At 45.1% G+C, this 24,049-nt stretch overlaps 1 long non-coding RNA gene across 1 annotated transcript in view; it reads left to right on the top strand.

Moving 5' to 3' along the window:
* The window catches only part of LOC310691260, a 218,811-nt gene extending 196,074 nt beyond the window's left edge, over nucleotides 1-22,737 (top strand). Inside the window, exon 3 of the long non-coding RNA XR_014518432.1 lies at nucleotides 22,637-22,737. This is a non-coding gene — a long non-coding RNA (uncharacterized lncRNA). The remainder of the gene's footprint in view (nucleotides 1-22,636) is intronic.
* Nucleotides 22,738-24,049: the final 1,312 nt, after the last annotated feature.

Genomic DNA, 24,049 nt, shown 5'->3' with positions numbered 1-24,049 from the left:
TCATCAATCTGCAGTTTAACATGAGCCTTCCTAATTCATGTTTCCCGAACCTATATGCAAGCTAAAATATTTAATACTTCACACTTCTCTGAATTTTGCAACACAGTTCTCAACCCGCTCCCTGCCCAACAAATGCACAGAAAGAAAATATACATTAGGAAGAAGCAACCAAAAGAATTCCTTGAAGCAGGGAAAAGAATGTACAAAATTGCATCATTTTAAGGTAAACTGCTTGCAAAAAGGTGTGTATTAAGCATAAGTCCATATATTGGGTGAAGCGCACACAAAAATGTGTACAGGTTTTCGTGTTATCTTTTTTAAACAAACAAACAAACACAGCCGTAAACGGATGCAGAAACTGAGGGGTGGAACTTAAGAATGGAAAAGTCAGAAATGAAGAGAAAATAAAATGATCAAAGAGTCCTGCATGGTGCATTGAAATACCTCTAGTCAACTGATAGTTTGTGCTTTAAAGCCACAACATGGCTCTTTACAATGGTTTAGTGGGGGGGGGGGTTAGGAAGGACCAGTTGCCCCAGGCGCAAAATTGTTAGGGGGCGCAAAATTTCAACAACCAGTGCTGCCTTGATACAGCTGCATGCTTCCGTTGCTGGGCTCTCTTGAAAACGGCTTCTCTGTGTGAACCAGGAAGTGACCTCTCCAGACAATGGAATGACTCTTTTTTTTCTTATCTCTGTGGCTGTGATCTCCTGGGTGATGCACGCACCACAAAGCAGTTGAATGTTCATGTGTCCATTTGCCTCCCTCCCACCCACTCAGCCCTGTGTGCTGGCAACCCACACTATGCAACTAGCTCTTTGCATAGGGTTATCTGAAGTTTGAGAAGCACTCTGCTGAAGAGTGGCAAAGGACATAAGAAGAGACCTGTTTTATCAGACAAAAGGCCCACCTAAGTCCAGCATCCTGCTTTCCATAGTGGCCAATCAGATGCCTCAGGAAAAGTCATGGGCGGAGTCTGAACCCTCTCCTCTTGTGATATGCACTGAGTGCATTACTTAAGAATTAAAAGAAGGCAGTCCAGCGTAGTGTATTTTTAACAGCTTTAATCACAAGCTGTTCAGAAGCTGTAGCTTATTTGCAGCGTATTTATATGTTACGCACTTACTTGCTAAATGTAGTTTTCTACACCGACACAGATTTACAAATGGCATAATATATGCGGCTTCATATATCAATCTGTGTGCATCCTCGTTAAGTGTCACATTTTATAATTGCCGTTTGAGCCAGGCTTCTCCTTGTAGGGATTATATTGGGACAAAGAAATTAAATGTTGCAGCTGATGACTTTGGTTATGCAACTCATCATATTCCTTGAGACACTCAATTATTGAGTTTTCAGAACAACCAGAAGTGGCATGTAGTAAATAAACATTAACTGTTTGGGGGGGGGGTTCTTTGTTGTTTTTTTGGTTGTTGTTCACAAACATTATGTTGTGTTTTGCTGAAACTGCTCATAATGGCAACATGTTCCACTGATGTTGAAATTACATTTCCTAACTGACTATATTAAACTGTTCTACTGGAACATGGTTGTACAAATGCAACATGATTAAAGTCTTGATGCAGATGAAAGGGAAGTTGAAGTGACAGAGAATATTTATGTTTAACTGTTAAACAGGGATGCATGTAGCAGGAACGAGAATGTAATTATCTTTAGAGCAGCAATTGCTGCTGCTGCTTGTTTCTGGGTTCCGCATTATGCTACTCTTGAAGACAGATGGGGATTTCAAAAGAAAAGGGAGAAACTGGGTTTTGATTATTGAGTTGAAGGGCTAACAAGTGTTTGCTTCCCCTGTTGCATATCTAACTTTAAAATAGTTTTGGACCATTAATTTAAGTTGCCAGCATATGCTGTCTTGCAGAATTGATGGACACTTGAGGCTGAACTAGATTATATTGGGGACGTGTGAATCCGTCCATTTAAGTTTCTCTCAATTTCTTCTTTTTTCCAATCTTAAATTCAGATCTCCACATTTCCACATCAGTGTGCAATAAAAAAAAAATATTCAGGAAAAGTAATCGCAAATTTCTCCTCGCAGACAAATTTGGTACGTGAGTTTGCCTAATAGTCACAATTTTGCAAAGCATTTCCCCTTAATATAATGCACTTTGTATGTTGTTTTCAATACTAAATGCACTTATTTGCAAACTTTGTACCACTGGATGTGGTTTTTTTTTTTTTGTACACACTGCTTGGTAACAGAATTGCATTGCCAATATTGGAGAAGTGAAAATGTCAAAGGACGACTGTGTTTTAAGTTCCAGAATCAAATGTCTTCCCCTTCCCACTCCATCATATGTGTAGTTATGTTCCCATATCTGTTTTTAATAAATAACCACAGCCCTAATAGGTGCTCCTTCCTTCACACAAAGTTAATCACACACAGGAAGAAGTGGGGATGCTCCCTTGGCCTCCTTCATCACATTCTCAGTTGTACTCCACAAGTTGGAAGGTAACGGTATGTCGCGAGAAGCTTGTTCCCCTTGTTTTGAAACCCTAAGTTCAGAAGACACAGAGTCTTCATGAGCCAAGAAGACTCTTTGCTAGAAATGGCTGCCCTTCAACTCATGGAGAATGACTGGAAACTAGGGATGGAATTATCACCATCAATTTATGCACCACTTAATTACAATTGTCTCTAGGTGGTGTACAAGTAACTCAATAAATGAAAATGAAAATCATTGGAAGCCATAAACTCAGAATCTTCTTAAAATGTCTGCTGGAATAAAAGTAGAGAGTCTTCATTTAGTACCGGAAGTTCAACAGGGAGGGGGCCTGTCTGACCTCAGTTGCAAGGGAGTTCCATAAAACTATTCTCAGGGACCGGACTGAGGGGGATGAGACGGAGGAGGAATGGTGGAGACCGCCCCCCCGAACTTCCCAGAGAAGAGGAAGGCAGTATTGAATTACAGCAGTGGTTTGAGGAAAGTCACAGCTCAGAGACAGGTGAACAGAAGAGTTGGGAAGTGGTGAGAGAAGAGAAGGGGAAGACAGAGACAGAGCAGCCAGCTGACATGTTATCACTGGAGAGCATTTCTGACGCTCCCCTTTTCCCAGAACCCAGTGTGCATTGAAAGTGGAAGAGCAAAGGATTCAGAGACAAATAACCCCTGGTGGCCACCGTAAGGGAAAGTGTTGTTGCTAGGAAGAGAAGGGGGAAAGGAGTTCAGTTGGAGCAACTTCATTTTTAGGAAGGCTGCATTCCTTTGTCATTCTCTGTGAATTATTGAATAAATGGTTTGGTAAGAACTCTTATCGTGTCTCTGATTCTGGGCTGCCTCGTGGGAGGGAGCTGATTTACCGATGCCTTGACAACTTTTAAAGTGGGATCTATCTCAATTTTCAAAGGGATGGAATTAAATCCATCCCACACCATATCTGGGTGGGTTTTTAATGGGACACCTTCAACAACATGCATTTAAACACTTTTGTTTTAAAATTACAAATGAGAAGGTCTGAGGCTTGTGCACTACCTAAGTTAGCCTAAAAACACCCCTTTACATTTATTTATTTATTTATTTATTTATTTAGTTAGTTAGTTAGTTTTAAAAAATAGGGCATTCAGCATCTCACAGCCTGGAGTGGTTGGCACTCAGCTCACAGTCAGAGGTAATTGGCCTCCCCCGGGGCAAACTGAGTGAGATACTTGTTTACCTTCCGTCTGCGTCTCCCGGCAGGCTAGGTCGTAAATCGGCGATTCTCCTCGTCAGAGAAGAACACACCCTCTGCTACTTCTCTTTCCCTGCTTTCCCCCCCCAGGGAGGGGAAATGAGACAGACAGGAGTCCTATTTACATGTCTTTTATTCCTGTCATTCAGCAGTACATAGAAACGTGACTGCACCCTCTAGACTCCAGTAGAAGAGTCACAACTCCGCCCCTGTACTTCCAGCACAGGTCAGATGACACTCTGAGCTAACATCCGGTGCTCAGAACAGAGAAAGGACTGCCCCCTTTCTCCACTAGTACAGTTGCAGACCACAACATCCTGTTTTGCATTCCAGCCACCTGCTGCTGGCTTTTGCATTGCTGCTTTTTCCTGACAGCTACCACATGCTCTGAATTCACATACAGCCAGTTTCCCTATGATTAATGGGACTTGGTGACCTTCTGTTGGTGCCTGGTGGAACCGAACAGAGGAAAAAACCATGTCTGCTCCAGTGCAAATACTTCCATCTGCCTAATGCTTGTTACATTCCACTTACTGCAGTCGCATGGTGTTTCCAAAATTTAGCAAGCATAAGGTCAAGTTGAGGCCTTGACTAGCCAGAGCAGACAAATGGATTATTAGCACCAAGTGAGCTGTCCAGACCATCTCATAGCCTGCTACTTTGTTGACGCTGCCCAACAAAAACGGTCCTTTTCATCTTGCTAAATCTGTCCTTTCCCCCATGACATTTGTAATGGTATTCTGGGATAACAGTCTGGAGAGAGAAAGAGGAGAAATGAACTGTCTGTGTATATAGAATCGTTGTTTGTCCATTCTGAAGGACTCAGGTAGCATCTTAATAAAAGACATGCCATTGCTCAGGAACACAGAGGAAACTGTATTCATGAAGCAAGGAAACAAAATGAAAACCCACTCTATCCAGGCTGTAGATTCCCCCCCCGTCCAGAAAGGACTGATGACTCTGTGGATGAGTTGTTTGCAAGATTCAATTCACACCATGAGTCAGAGCTGCAAATTTATGGAGGATGCTGTGCAGACAGATTCTCAGGGTAAGACTGTCCTTTAAAAAAAATATATTCTTGCAAACTGCCTACCAATTTACACCAGTGCAAAATAAGTGTAAATGCTAAATGACCATGGCAGCAATTTATTTTCTCTTTGAACTCCGGTTGCACTGATGTAAAAGCTTTCTGTCAGGGATCAGGGGGGCTGAGTGGACGATGCAAGATTCATCTAATGGGCATCATATAATTCACGACCCCGGGGAAATCAGCGCTCTTGGGCAGGTGATTTCACATGCAACTATCCATCAGCAGTATTTTCTTTCCCAACTCACGTCATATATGTGTATATTTTAAATATTGCAACACTGTCCAAAAAGTGCACTGCCTGCATGTTTCAACTGTTGGGAGAGGGGTACCAATCCCATTCAGATGTGGATGCTTTTCAGGGAGTAAATCCTAGTGGTGAGTGGGACCAGAGGCAAACGTGGGCGCAGAGGACCCTCCAAATGTCCCTATTTTCCAGGGACAGTCCCAGATTTAGAGAAGCCATTCCAGTGTCTGATTTGATCCCAGAGTGTCCCTCTTTTCCTTAGGACATCCCTATTTTCATCAGAGAAATGTTGGAGGATATGGAATAGGATGTCCTTATTTTCATCAGAGAAATGTTGGAGGATATGGAATACGAGGTCCCTGTTTTCATCAGAGAAATGCAGTGGTGCCCCGCAAGATGAATGCCTCGCAAGACGGAAAACTCGCTAGACGAAAGAGTTTTCCGTTTTGGAGATGCTTCGCAAAACGAATTTCCTATGGGCTTGCTTCGCAAGACGACAATGCCTTGCGAGTTCCTGCGGGTTTTTTCCTCTCCCCCCTTTTTTCTAAGCCGCTAAGCCGCTTATCAGCTGATTCGATCAGCAGATAAGCCGCTAAAAGCCGCTAAAAGCCGCTAATAGCGCTAATCTGCTAATCCGCCAATGGGTTTGCTTCGCAAGACGAAAAAACCGCTAGACGAAGAGAATCACAAAACGGATTCTTTTCATCTTGCGAGGCACCACTGTGTTGGAGAGTATGGCACAGCAATGGATGTAAACCTTACCTTTGTAGAGTAGACTAGCTTCTAAGCATACGTACGCCTTCACTGTCCTCCATCCAGGAAAGCAAAAGGCATTATTTGTGTGCAATGACACATTCCAGCCAGTAAGACGATGCCGTGAAGAAAGGCCAAAGAGGAGGGTCCCCAGAGCAAGAGTCCCAAGGGGGAGATAGAGGGACCTGGAGGGTTGCATTTGGTTCCCGGGTCTGAGGTGCTTCCATCCTTGGAATAAGCCATCTGGTCCAGCTCTGAGGGCCTTCTGGCGGTTTCCTCACTGCGAGAAGTGAGGTTACAGGGAACTAGGCAGAGGGCCTTCTCGGTAGTGGCACCCTCCCTGTGGAAAGCCCTCCCACCAGATGTCAAGGAAATAAACAACTATCTGACTTTTAGAAGGCATCTGAAGGCAGCCCTGTTTAAGGGCATTTTTAATGTTTGATGTTTTATCGTGTTTTAATATTCTGTTGGGAGCCACCCAGAGTGGCTGGGGAAACCCGGCCAGATATGTGGGGTATAAACAAACAAACAAACAAACAAGCAAACAAACAAATTATTATTATTATTATTATTATTATTATTATTATTATTATTATTATTTGAGTACAAAGTGGGACAAGGCTCATGCACTTTTCAGGGTTCACAGAAGAATATTTGACTACTGCAATTTGCTGCACAGGAGTACCAAAAGCTTCACCTGGCTGAAATTCCCTCTTTCACGGAACTGTTGAACGCAATGAAGGCCTCTCTCACCTGCATTTGGCCACCCTAGCCTTAGCACCAAGTCCAGACCCTGAAAAGAGAAGAGATCCATTGCGGCATAATGGTTAAGAGTGTTGGACTAACACCTTGGAGAGCGGGGTTCAAATCCCTGCTCAGCCATGAAGCTCTCTGGGTGACCCTGGGCCAGTTGCCATTTCTTAGCCTAACCAGGGTTGTTATGAGGAGAGAGCCATGGACACCACATTGAGATCATTGGAAGTTAAAAGTGGTATATAAATGTAAATAAATAAATAAGAGAGCTCGTTCAGATGAAGGCAGTGAGGTTGCTACCCTATTGTCCGGGATCATGCTGGGGAGGGCTGCACTGAGGAGGAATGGTGGGAGCCTCCCCCTCCTCCTGCTCCTGGTTCGGATCCTGAATATTACCAGGAGCAAAGCAGTAGTATAGATTTGGAACAGTGGTTTGCAGAGGGACATAGTTCAGAAGGCAGAAGTTGGGACGTACTGGGTGGGGAATAGCTAGGTGGAGAAGAACTGGGAGAGAGAGAGTGTTAACCGACTCACTGTGGCTGGAAAGTGACCAGTGCTCAGCCCCAGGTCAAGGAGACCAGATAAGGTGCACAGAAAGCACAATGGTTGCGAGATCAGGTCACAAGATGCGGTAGTGATGTGGGTGAGTAGGAAGGAAGTGGGTGAAGCCCTTAATTGGGAGCAGCTTCATTCTGAGGAATTGATTCTTTTTTTAAAATAATTTTTATTGAATGATTTTATGTTACAAAAAACAATACAACCATACTACCACTAAATAGGATTTAAAAATAAAATTATATACATCAATATTTAGTTTGTTATTTGTTATTTACCATCTTATTTCCTCCCAAACATTCCATACAAAAACACACATATGTGCAGACACCCACACACCCGCACACAAAATGAGAATAATGAAAGTAATTTTTCCCCTTTTATCTTCCAAAATCTTTTCTTCAACTTTGACTTCCTGTCAAGTCCCTTTGCATATATTTTATCTGACAATCAAATGTACACAAAACAATAAACCTTTCTATATAAATTTTCCAATGCATTCTGAAAACATAATAAATCCTTATTGCCCACCTCCTTTTAGTTCCTTTATCACTCGAATGCTAGCACGGAGTCAAAACTATTATTGTATTTTGGAACATATCTTCTATAACCATCCAATTTTTCTGCAAATTTTTGCTTTGAGTTTCCTCTGAGTTTGCTAGTCAATTGAGCCATCTCCACCAATTCCTGTAATTTGATTTGCCAATCTGTTATTTCTGGAGCCTCGTGATCTTTCCATCCCTTGGCCACAAGTATACGAGCCGCTGCGATCTCTTTATCTAAAATACTTAATAGAAATGCCTCCCTTTTTTTAGTAAATTGAGGAATTGATTCTTTGTTCTCTCGCAGTGATCATTAAAATATCTAAATGGTAAGAGACTCCTTTCACTTTGTTCTGCTTATCTACTGCTAAAGGGAGATGGGGGGGGGGAGAAGGCGACGCTCTGAAGACTGACACCTACTGTATGCACACTCACCTGGGAAAGCGTGTTCTCCATAACAGAGAGCACGTGTTGTGGCGGGGGCCAGCAGGCCACCCCACTGCTGCTGGTCAGTTACGTTTGAATGGCCACAGGCAGTGATTGGGTAATTTGAGTCTCTGGGCAGATTTTGTTGTTGCCAGTTTGGCGGAGGGGTCAAAGGTTTTAAATACTGGACACGCAGCTTTGGGCATTCTCTTGGGCTGCGTGCAGCGGATCACTGAATTGGGGGGGGGGGTTCTTTCTTTGACCTTGCTATGCCTGTCATGGGGTCGTCTGCTTTTGGGGCAGGGGCCTGGTAGGAATTTTGTCCATTTGGCTAATTGGCTGGTGCCATTTGGTTTTTGCCTACTGCATAGCAAATCATCACAACTTGTAAGGTTGGCGGTTAGGCATTGGTTAAAATTGGTTGGTGGAGGGGTAAGTGCCTACCCCTCCAATGGTGGTGCGGAAAGGGAATTCCGTTTGAGGAATCCAGGAGCTTGCCAGCCTTTCGTCTAAGTCCCTGGCATCAGACTTGGGCCATGCAAGCCCCCGGGAGCATGCGGGTAAAAAGTGAAGGACTGATGACCAGCTTCATTTCTCCCCAATATTGTTTTCCCTGACTGGCTTCCGCTGGAATCCGTAACTCAGTTCTGTCCCTGGGGCAAGGACAGATAGTCGTAACCAATGCCTAAGCAACCACTCATTTGTGCGTACCATATTTTTCGCCCTATAGGACGCACTTTTCCCCCTCCAAAAATGAAGGGGAAATCTGTGTGCGTCCTATGGGGTGAATACAGGCTTTCGCTGAAGCTTGGAGAGCGAGAGGGGTCGGTGTGCACCGACCCCTCTCGCTCTCCAGGCTTCAGGAAGCTATCAGCAAGCCTGGGGAGCCCGCGGGAGTTCCCACAGGGCTCCCCACACTGCGGATAGCAGCCGGCCGCCCGGCACGCGGGCCACCCTGAAGCAGAGCGCCCCTCGCGCCAGGCAGACATCCGCAGCATGGGGAGCCCTGCGGGAGTTGCTGCAGGGCTCCCCATGCTGCAGATAGCAGCCTGCCACCCGGCGCGCAAGACGTCCTGAAGCAGAGCGCCCCGCGCGCCGGGCAGACATCGGCCAGCCCCACAAGCTTGGGGGACAGCAGGGAGGCACAGCGCCTCCATCCTGCTGTTCCCCGACCTGGTTTTGGGGGGGGAAATAAAGGGGAAATTTTTTTCCTTTATTTCCCCCCCAAAAAACTAGGTGCGTCCTATGGGACGGAGCGTCCTATGGGACGAATAAAGTTGTGGCCAAAAAACATGCCAAAAACCTTAAACAAAATTGATGTGTGAAGTGTGAGTTTATTTGGGGTGGCCTGGGGACCTCGACACGCAATAAGCCCCATGGAACACACTGGTACTTGCTCTTGAGTAAACATGGACAGGATTGCCATGTAAATGTCAGTTTTGCAGAGGCATACTCAGCATATACCTTCTTTTTTATTATTAAAAAAAGAGTGAAAGAGATTTGTCATATTTCACATAAAACGGGGACAATGAATGTGGCAGAAATGTGTGTCAGCGACACTTTTTCATCTGAGCTGCTCTTTGTTTCAAGGTTGACTCAGACGTTCCTGGCAAGAATGGAAGGATGTGATATATGTTTAATGCAGCTAACATTTATTTATTTCTCTCTCTTTTTTTGATATGGCATTTGGAACCAACAATCACACGCTACAAAAATAAATAAAAAAAGGTCTGCCTTCATATAATGCTCTGGCAGCAATGTCCACATGATCCTGACTTGTTTTGACACACTTTCGTTTAGTTCGTTACTTTCTGAGTGACGCTGCTCACTTAAGAATGTTGTAAATGGAGTGAAAAGTAAATGATTTGGACTCAGAGTATTCTGACCTTGTCAATGAAATACATCAATTACTGGCGACTATTTGGCCAGTGGAGTGAAAATCTCATTGGTATTCATGCTTCTTACCTGGTGATGATCACTCCAGGTTTTTTTAATCTCCTCAGTTGTGTAAAATAAATTAATTGCCCACCAGAGTGCAAGAGAACACTATATTTTGGGGAAATGTATGGATTTATTATGATAAAAAGGCACTTCTAGAGGCCCAGTTGTGTCTCACATAGGTATGCATGTAAAGTGCTCCCCTCCCCCCCCCCAAAAAAATAGGTGCTGGTACTCATCATGTTGTTACAGTAAGTGCCTCACTTTTTAACAACAACAAAAGAGGTGCTGGTACTGTGTAGGCAGTAGGGATGCGGGTGGCGCTGTGGTCTAAACCACCGAGTCTCTTGGGCTTGCCGATTGGAAGGTCGGTGGTTTGAATCCATGCAACGGAGTGAGCTCCCATTTATCTGTCATCCCAGCTTCTGCCAACCTGGCAGTCTGAAAGCATGCCAGTGCAAGTAGATAAATAGGTAGCACTGTGACAGGAAGGTAAATGGTGTTTCTGTGTGCTTTGGCACTCATCACAGTGTCCCATTGCGCCAGAAGCAGTTTAGTCGTGCTGCCCACAAGACCAGGAAAGCTGTCTGCGGACAAACGCTGGCTCCCTCGGCCTGAAAGCAACAAGGGCGCCGCAACCCCATAGTCGCCTTTACCTTTACCTTACTACTCTTGAGTACCTCCTGAAAAAAGCACTGTGTACACTTTTAAAAAGCAACACTTCAAACAATATGATAGCTTGGGGTATGTACAGTGGCACCTCGGGTTAAGTACTTAATTCATTCCGGAGGTCCGTTCTTAACCTGAAACTGTTCTTAACCTGAAGCACCACTTTAGCTAATGGGGCCTCCTGCTGCCGCCGCGCCGCGGGAGCACGATTTCTGTTCTCATCCTGAAGCAAAGTTCTTAACCTGAAGCACTATTTCTGGGTTAGCAGAGTCTGTAACCTGAAGCGTATGTAACCCGAGGTACCACTGTATTTGGCAGAAAGGGCCCCTTTAAAAATGCAGTCCATGCCACCTTATTGAAAACTTTCTGCCTGTGGAGCCAGAGGAATTTCAAAGTTATGAGATTCCTATTTGGTAAGGAAAAAGCCCACTGACTATGCAATCTGTGACCTACCAGCCCCACGTTGTGGCATGCCAATTACTTGACCACCACCCCACTCCCAATTTGGCAGTCCCAGTTAGGTTGCAAAACCCGAGAGGGATTTTTGCGTCTACTGGGCCAGCATACAGAGCTGGCAATCTGCAATAGGTTTAAGGAGCTGCTGGTTCCATAGGGCTGATCTTAAGGAGGCAGCATTACACAGCTTTTAAAATAGGGGACCCTTGTGAAACAAAAGACCCTGATTATTCTAAGTGATCCCTGCAAATATAGTTGCCAGGAAACTGAGCGATTGGATTAGGCCGGAAAGCTGAAACAACAAGCTCCACAGATATAGCATTTTTCCGCACGAATTGTTTTAGTGATGACCTAGATGATACAGATCTATAGTATGTCAGTTTGTACAAGCAATGATTATTTTTAAATTGCCTATATGGGGGGGAGGGAGGGAACAGACACCCAAAGCATTTCCTTGTGAGAGGATATGTATGAGGAAAAGCACTGCCGATGGATTTTCATACCAATACTTAGATAAGGATATCCTCACATAAACCCTGTACAGTGGTACCTCGGGTTACATACGCTCCAGGTTACATACGCTTCACGTTACAGACTCCGCTAACCCAGAAATAGTACCTCAGGTTAAGTACTTTGCTTCAGGATGAGAACAGAAATTGTGTTCCGGTGGTGCAGCGGCAGCAGGAGGCCCCATTAGCTAAAGTGGTGCTTCGGGTTAAGAACAGTTTCAGGTTAAGAACGGACCTCCAGAACGAATTAAGTTTTTAACCTGAGGTACCACTGTATTAGGGACGCGGGTGGTGCTGTGGGTAAAACCTCAGCGCCTAGGACTTGCCGATCACATGGTCGGCGGTTCGAATCCCCGCGGCGGGGTGCGCTCCCGTTGCTTGGTCCCAGCGCCTGCCAACCTAGCAGTTCGAAAGCACCCCCGGGTGCAAGTAGATAAATAGGGACCGCTTACTAGCGGGAAGGTAAACGGCGTTTCCGTGTGCGGCTCTGGCTCGCCAGAGTAGCTTCGTCACTCTGGCCACGTGACCTGGAAGTGTCTGCGGACAGCGCTGGCTCCCGGCCTCTAGAGTGAGATGAGCGCACAACCCTAGAGTCTGTCAAGACTGGCCCGTACGGGCAGGGGTACCTTTACCTTTACCACTGTATTGCAAATGATCTGCATCTTCCCCTGTGCTTCTATTCGAATCCTGCTGAGTCTTACATGTCAACCCTCCATTGCTTGGTTGCTTGTGCCACAATAATGTTGCTTGTGCATCTCCTACTGACATGCAAGTTATGTGTTGGTCTTCTGGCACATTGTCATATGCCTAACCCCTTGGCATCAGCATAGTACTTGGATAGGTTTGCCAAGTCCTGCTGTTGATACCTTGGCACCTTGATACCTTGAGGCCTTGAAGCTCGCAGGTGGGCTAGCTCAGTTGGTAGAGCATGAGACTTATCTCAGGGTTGTGGGTTTGAGTTGGGACTGGAAAGGATTCCTGCCTGAAACTCTAGAGATCCACTACCAATCAGTGTAGACAATGCTGCACTAGACAGGCCAACAGCCTGATGGTATAAAAGGTAAAAGGGTAAAGGACCCCTGGACAGTTAAGTCCTGTCAAAGATGACTATGGGGTTGTGGCACTCATCTTGCTTTCAGGCAAAGGGAGCTGGCATTTGTCCACAAACAGCTTTCTGGGCCATGTGTCCAGCAGGACTAAACTGCTTCTGGCACAACGGAAAACCGTGATGGTAACTAGAGCGCACAGAAACGCTGTTTACCTTCCCGCCGCAGCGGTACCTATTTATCTACTTGCACTGGTGTGCTTTCGAACTGCTAGGTTGGCAGGAGCTGGGGCAAATGGACAGGAGCTCACCCCTTCATGTGGATTTGAACCACTGACCTTCTGATCGACAACCCCAAGAGGCTCAGTAGTTTAGACCACTGCACCATCCGCATCCCCTACAAATCATGCAGGATATTGTCCACTCACCCAGTATCACTCATCCCATTCTACGTCAATTTACTACTTTGCCAGAAGACCCCACAGGTGTTGGGTTAAACTTTTAGTGACCTGAGAACCCTATGTAGGGATCCTGAGGACTGGATCCTGCCACTTTTGTGAGCATTTCAGCTCACAACTACAGAGGGAATGAGACTGCGAGAGGAACAAAATAGGAACAAAGAGCAAATGTACTAATCTTTTATTATTATTATTGATAATGTTATTTGGCAAATACATGAAAAGAATCATTGTTCTATTAGTGGTTCTGTTAGCTAGTTCCCAGGAGCCCTGAGATGTAGAAGAACTATTGTTTTTATGTCTCATGTATAAACAGTGAGCGAACTATCGGATCTTTTATTCCCTTTGTTTGTAAGAATATATACATGTGACACTGGGTTTTGCTTTCCTTTTTGAAAACCAGCCTCAGGAGGGCTGGAAGTATCAGGAAAGTGTTTGTGCTATATAAAAAAAATCTCTTTCTCTTAGTTTGAAGCACTAAAAATTCAATGCACTCGTGGGAAGTTTTTGATATGGTCCCCAGTGTTGAAGATGTGAGTAAGCCAAACTCTTGCTCCACTCAATCTTATTTATAGAAGTTGGAGTTTGGCAATGTGGTGCCATTTGGTGGTTGCTGGACTTCACTCCCCATCATCCCTGACCATTAGCCATGCTGGCTGGAGCACATGAGAGTTGGAGTTCAACAGTATTTGTGAGGCTATAGGTCAGTTACCTCTGGCCTATATGATGTCACAGACCAGGCTGAGGAGTGCTGCTCTGATGAGGAATGGTGGGAGCCTCCCCCTGCTCCTAACCAGGATTCTGAAGCTGCCCAGGAACAGTGGAGCAGTATAGATTTGGAAGAGTGGTTTGCAGAGGGGCATAGTTCTGAAGACAAAAGTTGGGAAGAACTGGGGGGTGAACAACAAAGTGAAGAGGAACTGGAAAAGACAGAGCTAATAGTTTCTCTCTCACTGGAAAAGCCTCTCCTCCTCAAGGAGGGGAGGAGTTGTGAGCAGGAGCCGTTTCCCGCATTGGCAGGGGGTGCTTTGCCTACCTCGTAGCAAATCGTCACAACTTTTGGGTATTGGCAGTTAGGCATTGGAATATGGTTGTGTGTTGGAGGGCAGGGTGTGGCCATCGCCTAACCCTCCATTTTATGGGTATTCCGGTAAAGGAATCTGGCAGTCGTGGATCCTGTCCGACGCCCTTGCTGGTGGCTAAGGCCATGGCACGACCCCTGGTGACATCAGGGGGAGGTTTCAGTTGTATTTGCATCAACAGGCTCCTCCCACTGGAGGTTAACCCTTGATAGACTCACCTCTCCCTGAGGAGGTGGAGTCACACTGTTGTTTTATCCAATGCCTAAGCCAATACCTCTCACATGCTGTAATCAATAAAGTTGTGGCTTTTTTTAGTCCATTAACTTAATATACCGTGTCCATGTGTCTTTCTTTTCCTCATGCGGGTGGTGGGTCCTTGAATCACAACTATTCCGCATATCAGTCCAAGGTCACGTAGAGCAGATAAGGTGGCTACACAAAAAGCAGGGTGGTAGCGACATCAGGTTGCAAGATGCGGAAGTGACTAGGGAGAAGTGGGTGGAAACTTTAATTAGGAACACCTTCATTCCAAGAATGGATGCTTTGTTCTTTTGCTGTGATCATTAAAGGTAAAGGGACCCCTGACCATTAGGTCCAGTCATGACCGACTCTGGGGTTGCGGCGCTCATCTCGCTTTATTGGCTGAGGGAGCCGGTGTACAGCTTCCGGGTCATGTGGCCAGCATGACTAAGCTGCTTCTGGTGAACCAGAGCAGCGCACGGAAATGCCGTTTACCTTCCTGCCAGAGTGGTACCTATTTATCTACTTGCAATTTGACATGCTTTCGAACTGCTAGGTTGGCAGGAGCAGGGACCGAGCAACAGGAACTCACCTTGTTGCGGGGATTCTAGCCGCTGACCTTCTGATCGGCAAGTCCTAGGCTCTGTGGTTTAACCCACAGCACCACCCGCATCCCTGCTGTGATCATTAAAGACTGTGTAAAACAGGAGTGGGCCCATAGGACACAAGTGGCCCACGGGGGTCATTTAACCAGCCCACGAGCCGCCCCCGAACTGAGCTGCCCGCTTGGTGAGTCCCCGCCCGCTGCACTAAACCGACGCAACACGGTTCGGAGTCTCACTTCCACGGCACCAAAAATCGCATCTGGCCCACGGAGGGATCTCCACTGGAGTGAACTGGCCCAAACAAGGTAAACCTTGCTGACCTCTGGTTTAAATTGTAAACAACTCTTTTCACTTTGTCCTGCTTTTGTTGTTGTTTAGTCATTTAGTCGTGTCCGACTCTTCGTGACCCCATGGACCAGAGCACGCCAGGCACTCCTGTCTTCCACTGCGTCCCACAGTTTGGTCAAACCCATGCTGGTAGCTTCGAGAACACTGTCCAACCATCTCGTCCTCTGTCGTCCCCTTCTCCTTGTGCCCTCCATCTTTCCCAACATCAGGGTCTTTTCCAGGGAGTCTTCTCTTCTCATGAAGTGGCCAAAGTATTGGAGCCTCAGCTTCATGATCTTTCCTTCCAGTGAGTACTCAGGGCTGATTTCCTTCAGAATGGAGAGGTTTGATCTTCTTGCAGTCCATGGGACTCTCAAGAGTCTCCTCCAGCACCATAATCCTGCTTATCTCCTGCCAAAGGTGGGGAGTAAGCCGAGTCCCCGAAGCCTGACATATATGGGGGCACAGGTGCCAACAGGATCCCTAAAAGATCTTCTAACTTACTACATACTCAACCGATCACTGTTCATCCTGGAGGTACCACCCTAACAGGAGTTCTGTTCCACACCATGTCAGAATTGCCCCTTTCGACCTCCTTCTCATTGTATATCATACAGGTGTCTTCACTGATTGTCTTTTCAGCACCTGCTAAAGACGGACCTCTTTCAACAAGCTACTAGGTGGTGATATATGCTGGATATGTTTTATGTTATTTTATTTATTTACATATTTATAACCCACACTTTCAGGAAAAAAAACATATATCAAGGCAGAACACAGCAGAACAGTTAATTGATTTCCATAACGGTTAGTTGATTACAGATTTTTCACAATGTATGAAAAATTATACTCATACAATGGCTGCAAACCACTCTGATATCTTTTATGAATAGTGGTATATAATTTTTTTTAGTAAATGAAATAAAATAAACAAATGAAGCATATAAAAAACAAAATCAGCAAATCAATGTGCACGAGGTGACAAAATGTGCGTCTCTTTCAAGAAGTCTTCTAAATGGACATCTTTAAAGCATACTTTTAAAGAACATTCTTCCCTTCAAAGAATTCTGAGCACTGTAGTTTAACCCTCATAGAGTTGTGATTTCTAGCAATCCTTAATAAACTATTCTGTGCCCAGAATTCTTTGAGCGGAGAAAATGTACCACAAATGTGCTCTGAAGGTATATTGTGTACACAGCCAGGATGCTGTGAAATAAGGTGGTAGATTTGTGAGGTGACTGAACTGTACCACTTCAGGTGAGGGAATCTCATTTTTTAAAAAATGCCATACTGAATATTAAAATCAAGCAAAACAGAAGCCTGAAAGCAAAAAGCTAACACATCAGGGAGTCAGCTGGGTTAGAACTCCCTACTCAATGGCTCGTTTTAGGAATTTATTTCATGTTGCGAAACAGAAAAAAAATGGCATACCCCATCTGTGGCCTGATGCGATAGAATCCAGTAAATGACTGAAGTATGCTAAAATCTATATGTGTAGATGAGGCTTTAGCAAAGAATTAGTTTGAGGTTTGTAAAATGATTGCCCGACATTTCATGCTGCAGCACATGCTGATACTTGCCTAAACGCCTCACATTATGTGACATAAAACATCAGTCACCTTTGAGCAAGGACAAGTGCTCAGTTTTGTACACAGTTTTAAACTGTCAGTCATCAGCTCTGGGATATAATCTTATAACCAACAATTATTTAGAAGTGCTTAGAACTCCTTGTTTCCTTAGCTACTCACAGCTTTGTAGTAATTGTACTGTGCTGGAGAGAGAGAAAAAGTGGAGTCCAATTTTGACCAAAGACTGGTGGGCCACTGAAGTGGCTGTGTGGGCCAGATATGTCCCACCGGTCCACCTTCCATGTTATATGGACAGATACCCTTTTCCCATTAAGGTGAGCATGGTAGATATAGTTCCCTCTAATCAATCAGACACAGTTTAGGCATTTGATCCAGCCATGTCTTGCAATGAGGTCCTTGTTACAGTTGCTAAGGCAACTCAGTAGAACAGAAATCTAACTGGGTCATTAGACTTTCAAGTCCACTGTACCCAGTTACGTCCATGGTTTCCTTTTAAAGTCAGTGTTCAGTTTCATAGAATGGTTTCATAGGGTCCGAAAGTGTCCTCGAACTCAATAGTCTTCATTGTGTTATGTGCATCTCTTCAAAAACATGAACGCTATGTTAGTTTTGCGTAACCACATCCTTTGCTGTATTCAAATTGTTCAGTGGAGACACTGGCTGTGTTGACTCCAGCCTCAATTTTTCTTGCTTTTGTTCTCGCCTTCTCTGTCTGGGGCGTTTGTTGTTGTTGTTGTCCTTGCATTTATCTGTCTGAGATCACCTAAAGCCACATTTGCGGGGCACTAGGCTAGAAAAGAGACTCTTCAAAGTCTTTTATTGAAGAGAAACAAATGGTGGTTGGAAGACATAAGATAGACCCATTTACAAGAGAGACAGCACCTAAGATTTAATCTAATATTTAATTTAACATTTAAAGGCTAGGAATCCCAAAGGGTAATGTTATGTACTGAGTTGAATAGGATCCAAACTGCAGCAGTCTGATTGGTCCTAGAACAATAGGATCCAAAAGGCAGCAGTCTGATTGGTCCTAGAACAATAGGATCCAAAAGGCAGCAGTCTGATTGGTCCTAGAACAATGCAGCACTATGATTGGTTGGCAGGAACCACCCAATCATGCTCCAGATAGAAGTGAATCCACAACCTGATTGGCTTACAGTAGAATTCCGGAATTAGCCAATCATGTGCAGCCCATTGTGTAAATAATGTATATAAAGCAGATACTTTGAGGGGACATTCATTCATTCCTCCTCACCACTATGAGCTGAATAAAGAGCATGAAATCACTTTGCGACTCTGAGTATATTTCAGGTAGGTACCACAAACACTAAAGATCTGATTCATACATTGTGTGAAAAGGACATCTTCATAAGATGGAGGAACCCCTCACCTGCAGAGCATATACTTATTTCATACAAACATAAGAAGAGCCTTCTGGATCATGACCCATCTAGTCCAGCGTCCTCACAGCTGGCCAGCCAAATACCTGCGGGAAATCAACAAAGAGGTCCTAAGCACAATACCCTCTTCACTCCTGCAGAAGGATATTGCCTCTGACCCTGGAGGCAGAAAATATCATCATGGCTAGCAGCCATCGGCAGAGCCTCTCCTCCTCCCGGATGGGAGGGGTTGTGATCTGGAGCCGTTCCTGCACTTTGCAGGGGGCGTTTCGGCCCCTGTTTGCCGTCACGCTCTCCAGTCAGTCTTCCAATTGTAGGGAAGCTCGGGGGTGGGGTTTAGCCGCTCAAATGTGGCCGCTGTAGCTCTTTCCCCTCATTGTGCTGCTGGGTTTCAATGGGTCACCCACCCTTCCCTTTAGTTCAGCGCTTCATGATTGACCTTGCTATGGACCTGTGGTTGGTCGCCTTGGTTGCCCAAGGGGCCTGGTAGGAGTTTTTACCCAATTGGCAAATTGGCACCAGCCACTTGGTTTGTCGCCTACCTCATAGCAAATCGTCACAACATTTAGGTATTGGCGGTTAGGCATTGGAATATGTTGTTGGTGTATGGGAGGGCAGCGTGTAGCCATCGCCTACCCCTTCACTTTATGGGTATTCCGTTAAAGGAATCTGGTGGTCGTGGATCCTGTCCGATGTCCTGCTGGTGGCTGGGGGCCATGGCACGATCCCCGGTGACATCAGGGGAGAGCTTACAGTCATATTTGCATCAACAGGCTTTCCCTACTGGTGGTTAACCCTTGTTAGACTCACCCCTCCCCGAGGGGGTGGCGTAAAGCTCTGCTGTTTATCCAATGCCTAAGCCAATACCTCTCACATGCTGTAATCAATAAAGTTGTGGCCTTTTCTAGCCCATTAACCTTAGATACTGTATCCATGTGTCTTTCTTATCCCCACGCAAGTGGGGGGGGGGGTCCTTGAATCACAACTTCATCTTCCATGAATTGGTCAAATCCTCTTTCCAAACCATCTGAGCTGTTGGGGACCATTGCCTCCTGGGAGAGCAAGTTCCATAGTTAAACTACACACAATGCAGCTTCATTGGTTGGCTGGATCTCAGCCTGCCTGCCTATTTGGCCAATGGCAGGCGAGTTGCGGCACCAGCCCCACCCCTGGGGTGGTTCTGACCAAGCCAGCAGGCTTCACTCCACCCCGACTCATGAGTTTTAATAAATAATTTTATAATTTCAAGCTTCAAGGTGTCCTATTTACAACAACGTCTTTCTTTACTATGTTGTGGGACATAAGCAGAAATACAGATACAAATTTGTCACTGCATCTTTCTTTCTTTCTGTTTCTTTGCTTCCAGGGGGGCAGTGAGTATTTTATTTTTCTGAAAAGGGGATGGTAGGCCAAACACCATGTTTACACAAATCGAATGCACCATCAAATCGAATGCACATCTCAATTTTCACGACATAGGTAAAGGGACCCCTGACCATTAGGTCCAGTCGTGGCCGACTCTGGGGTTGCGGCGCTCATCTCGCTTTATTGGCCAAGGGAGCCGGCATACAGCTTCCGGGTCATGTGGCCAGCATGACTAAGCCGCTTCTGGCGAACCAGAGCAGCACACGGAAATGGCATTTACCTTCCGGCCAGAGCGGTACCTATTTATCTACTTGCACTTTGACGTGCTTTCAAACTGCTAGGTTGGCAGGAGGAGGGACTGAGCAACGGGAGCTCACCACGTCGCAGGGATTTGAACCGCTGACCTTCTGATCGCCAAGTCCTAGGCTCTGTGGTTTAACCCACAGTGCCACCCACGTCCCTTTCACTACATAATTTGGCAAAAAAAAGGGGGGAAGGTGTGCACTACATTCGAGCCAATACGATAAGTTTGGGAACCTCTGGTCTAGATTATGAAAGGGAAGGGAAGTTTTACTATGTCCCCCCCCCTCTCTCTCCACTGCTCTTCTGGGCGATTTTAAATTAAACAACTAGCTACCAAATGGCTTGGTGTAAGTAATTTCTTGGTTTTTCCATTCCCTTCGACTGACAGAATGTACCATGTGTGTGTGTGCGCGCACACGTATTTTGCTTGCAGATATTAACACAGCCTACCAAAAGATTCTGCAGCTGAATCAAAGCATGTCCGGAAGGAATGAAATAAAGGAAAGCAATGAAAGGAAGGGGGGATCTTTTTGGGGGGAGGGGGGTGGAAGTAGATTCCACCATGCACAGAAAATTCAAACACTGTTCCCCACCTCCGAAATGGAAGAAGAAAAGATAAAAAATACTGATATGCATCGCAATATCATAACGTAAAATCAAATGCAACAAAGCGTTTTGAAAGGCAATTTAAGATAAAAGCTCTACAGCTTGTAAGGTCTACAGAGGCACTAAAGAAAATATGCTTTCAGCTGTGCTGCCTTTTAAACAAAATGTCCAGCTTAGTTCAGACAGCCTTGAAAGCTAAAAACATTTGATTCAGAATTGATCTGTCCATCTGTAGGAATTATGGGTGGCAGTAAGTGGAAAACAACATTCTGGGTTGTATCCAGTGGTGGCTTTGTGGTACGGGGAAGCACTTCTCTTGGGCAACGTTGCTCAGGGGGCAGCAATGGATTGGTGAATCTCATATGCCCTGCCTAGCACAAGTGAAACTCATTTCTGCTTGTGCAAAGCCTCCTTTGCTGTTACTTAAGGCTCAGTTGGCCTTAGTGGCTTGGAGTAAAGGTAAAAGGTAAAGGACCCCTGGACGGTTAAGTCCAGTCAAAGGTGACTATGGGGATGCGGCACTCATCTCGCTTTCAGGCCAAGGGAGCCGGCGTTTGCCCACAGACAGCTTTCCAGATCATGTGGCCAGCATGACTAAACCACTTCTGGTTTAGCAACAGAACACTGTGATGGAAACCAGAGCACGCGAAAACACTGTTTTCCTTTCCCGCTACAGCATAACTTATTTATCTACTTGTACTGGCATGCTTTCGAACTACAGTGGTACTTCGGGTTACATACGCTTCGGTTACAGACTCCGTTAACCCAGAAAGAGTACCTCGGGTGAAGAACTTTGCTTCAGGATGAGAACAGAAATCATGCTCCGGCAGCACGGTGGCAGTGGGAGGCCCTATTAGCTAAAGTGGTGCTTCAGGTTAAGAACAGTTTCAACTTAAGACCGGACCTCCGCAACGAATTAAGTACTTAACCCGAGGTACCACTGTACTAGGCTGGCAGGAGCTGGGACAGAGCAACGGGAGCTCACTCCATTGCGGGGATTAGAACCGCCAACCTTCTTATCGGCAAGCCCAAGAAGCTCAGTGGTTTAGACCACAGCATCACCAGCTCTGTCTGGTCACCCAGCTGCACCGCTATCTGGGCAGGCATACCCTAACTTCTGTTGTCTACGCTCTGGTAATCTCTAGGTTAGAGTACTGCAACACTGCCTCTGAATCTGGTTCAGTAAATTCAGCTGGTGCAGAATTCAACCGCTAGGGCAAGACAGTTTGAGCATATAATGCCAATCTTGACTCAACTGCATTGTCTGCCCACCAGTTTCCAGTGCTGGTTTTGACCTATAACGCCTTAAGCATCTCAGGACCACAATACCTGGAGGAATGTCGCTCCCCATATGAAGCAATCTGGACCTTCCAATCATCATTCCCTTCCTTGTGTGCCTCCCCCACAAGAGATCTGGAGGGTGGCAAAACAAGAAGGGGTCTTTTCCGCAGTGGCTCCCCATTTGTTAAATGCTATCCGCCTGGCACCTTCATTACATATCTTAAGGCACCAGGAGAAAATGTTTCTCTATAACCAGGCCTTTGGCTGATTAAACATTTTATGGCCTTTTAAATTTTGTCATCTAATTTTTTATTTTTGTGTTGTGTACTGCCCTGTGATCTTCAGATGAAGGGAGGCATACAAATTAAAAAAACAAACAAACAAATAAATAAATGTGTGGAGCAAACCCACCTCCACCTAAAGGTTCGGATGATGATGATGATAATAATGATAATGATAATGATAATGATAATGATAATGATAATGATAATGATAATGATAATGATAATAATTTCTTTATACCCTGCCCTCCTCGGCCAGAGCAGCAAACACCAAATATGAATTACAATAAAACACAATAGAAACAACAACAACAACAACAACAACAACAACAACCAGTTAATTAAAATACGGCTTAAAATACAGCTTAAAATGCAGCCTCATGTTAGTAGTAGCCCATAAATCAAGACCATAAAGGGAGGGAACATCAGATATTCACCCGAGCCAGCTATCCATGCTGGTCCTACATAGGCCAGCAAAAAAGCCAAGGGAAAATTTATATGCCAAATCCCATATAAGGGGTCAGAGTGAGTCTAAGCCAAAAGCCAGGTGGAACAGCTCAGTCCTGCAGGTCCTGCGGAAAGATGTCGAATCCTGCAGGGCTCTAGTCTCTTGTGACAGAGTGTTCCACCATGTCGGGGCCAGTGCTGAAAAGTCCCTGGCCCTAGATGAAACCAATCTAACCTCCTTGAGGCTTGGGACCTCCAAAGTGTTGTTATTTATGGACCTTAAGTGATTCTTCCATCTCCAGCATTTATAAGCTATGGACTCAGCTAGATTGGTAAAGAAAAAGTGTTTTATATGCACTGTGACACTAGTGGGCGCTGTGGAGTTACGTTTTTGACAACCCAATTTTCTCAGACAAAGTTTACAGTGCATTTAACTGCAATGCTTGTTTGATGTGCACCTGTTTTTCAATACTATGTGATCACAAAACAGACATGCATTTTCACAGTCAACAGCCCACTGCATCAGATTATACAGTGTGTATATGAGCGGAGTCAAAAAATGCTACTGAAATGAAAATAAGGGACATGAGATGAACACCTTGAGATCCTCCGTTGCAATTATACTGATGCATTAAAAAGGTATTTTACCCTCTGGGGTGTTACTAGCAAAGAAGCCTTAAGTGCTCCTCCATGAAATGGAAGTCCATGGGGGGATTTTTGTATAACTTGTTTTGGAGCAAAGGCATCAGTATCAACCAGATGGTTCTTGCTATTCCATCAAGGTTGTGTTTAGGGTATTTCCATTTTAAAGATAGCTATGAAATGTTTCAGCAGAAGGAGATGTGGAATTTTAAAGCTGTTCGCTCTCTGCTGAGACAATACGAAGCTTTTAACATTATCTTTTCTGCAGCACTATGGAAGCACTTTGATTATTTTTTTTAAGGTAATAGTTTGCTCAGTGCTGATGCAACTGCAGGGAGGGGCCTCAAATCTCACATCAGGGTTGAATTGCAAGGGACAAACATCTTTCAGGATGAACAAATTTAGCAGTGCATCCTTTTGCACAAGCTCTGCGGCTTTGGGCATTTGAGACCTCCTGATCACATTGTAATATTCAGCACCAGTCAGATCTTTTGCTCTGTCTGGTTTGCAAACCTTCCACGACTTAACGCAATCAGTCCTTCCTCTTAGTATTTGAGTTCACTTACGGCGGTCAAGAAAACAGCCATGATTTTAAGGACTTTGATGGTGTTGCATTTACTGGATTGGTAGCACCTGACATGAAGTTTGAAAGGAGTGTGATGCTTAACACAGAATCAAATTCACACTCCAGAAACATTTCTCCCTCCTTCACCAATGCAACTGATCGGAATTGACTGATGAGCACTATTATTC

This window comes from Podarcis liolepis (genome assembly GCF_965112155.1).
Source record: "Podarcis liolepis genome assembly, chromosome: 1".
NCBI classification, from domain to species: domain Eukaryota; kingdom Metazoa; phylum Chordata; class Lepidosauria; order Squamata; family Lacertidae; genus Podarcis; species Podarcis liolepis.
The sequence above is the reverse complement of the archived record's forward strand: the minus strand, read 5'-3'. Positions and strand labels throughout refer to the sequence as shown.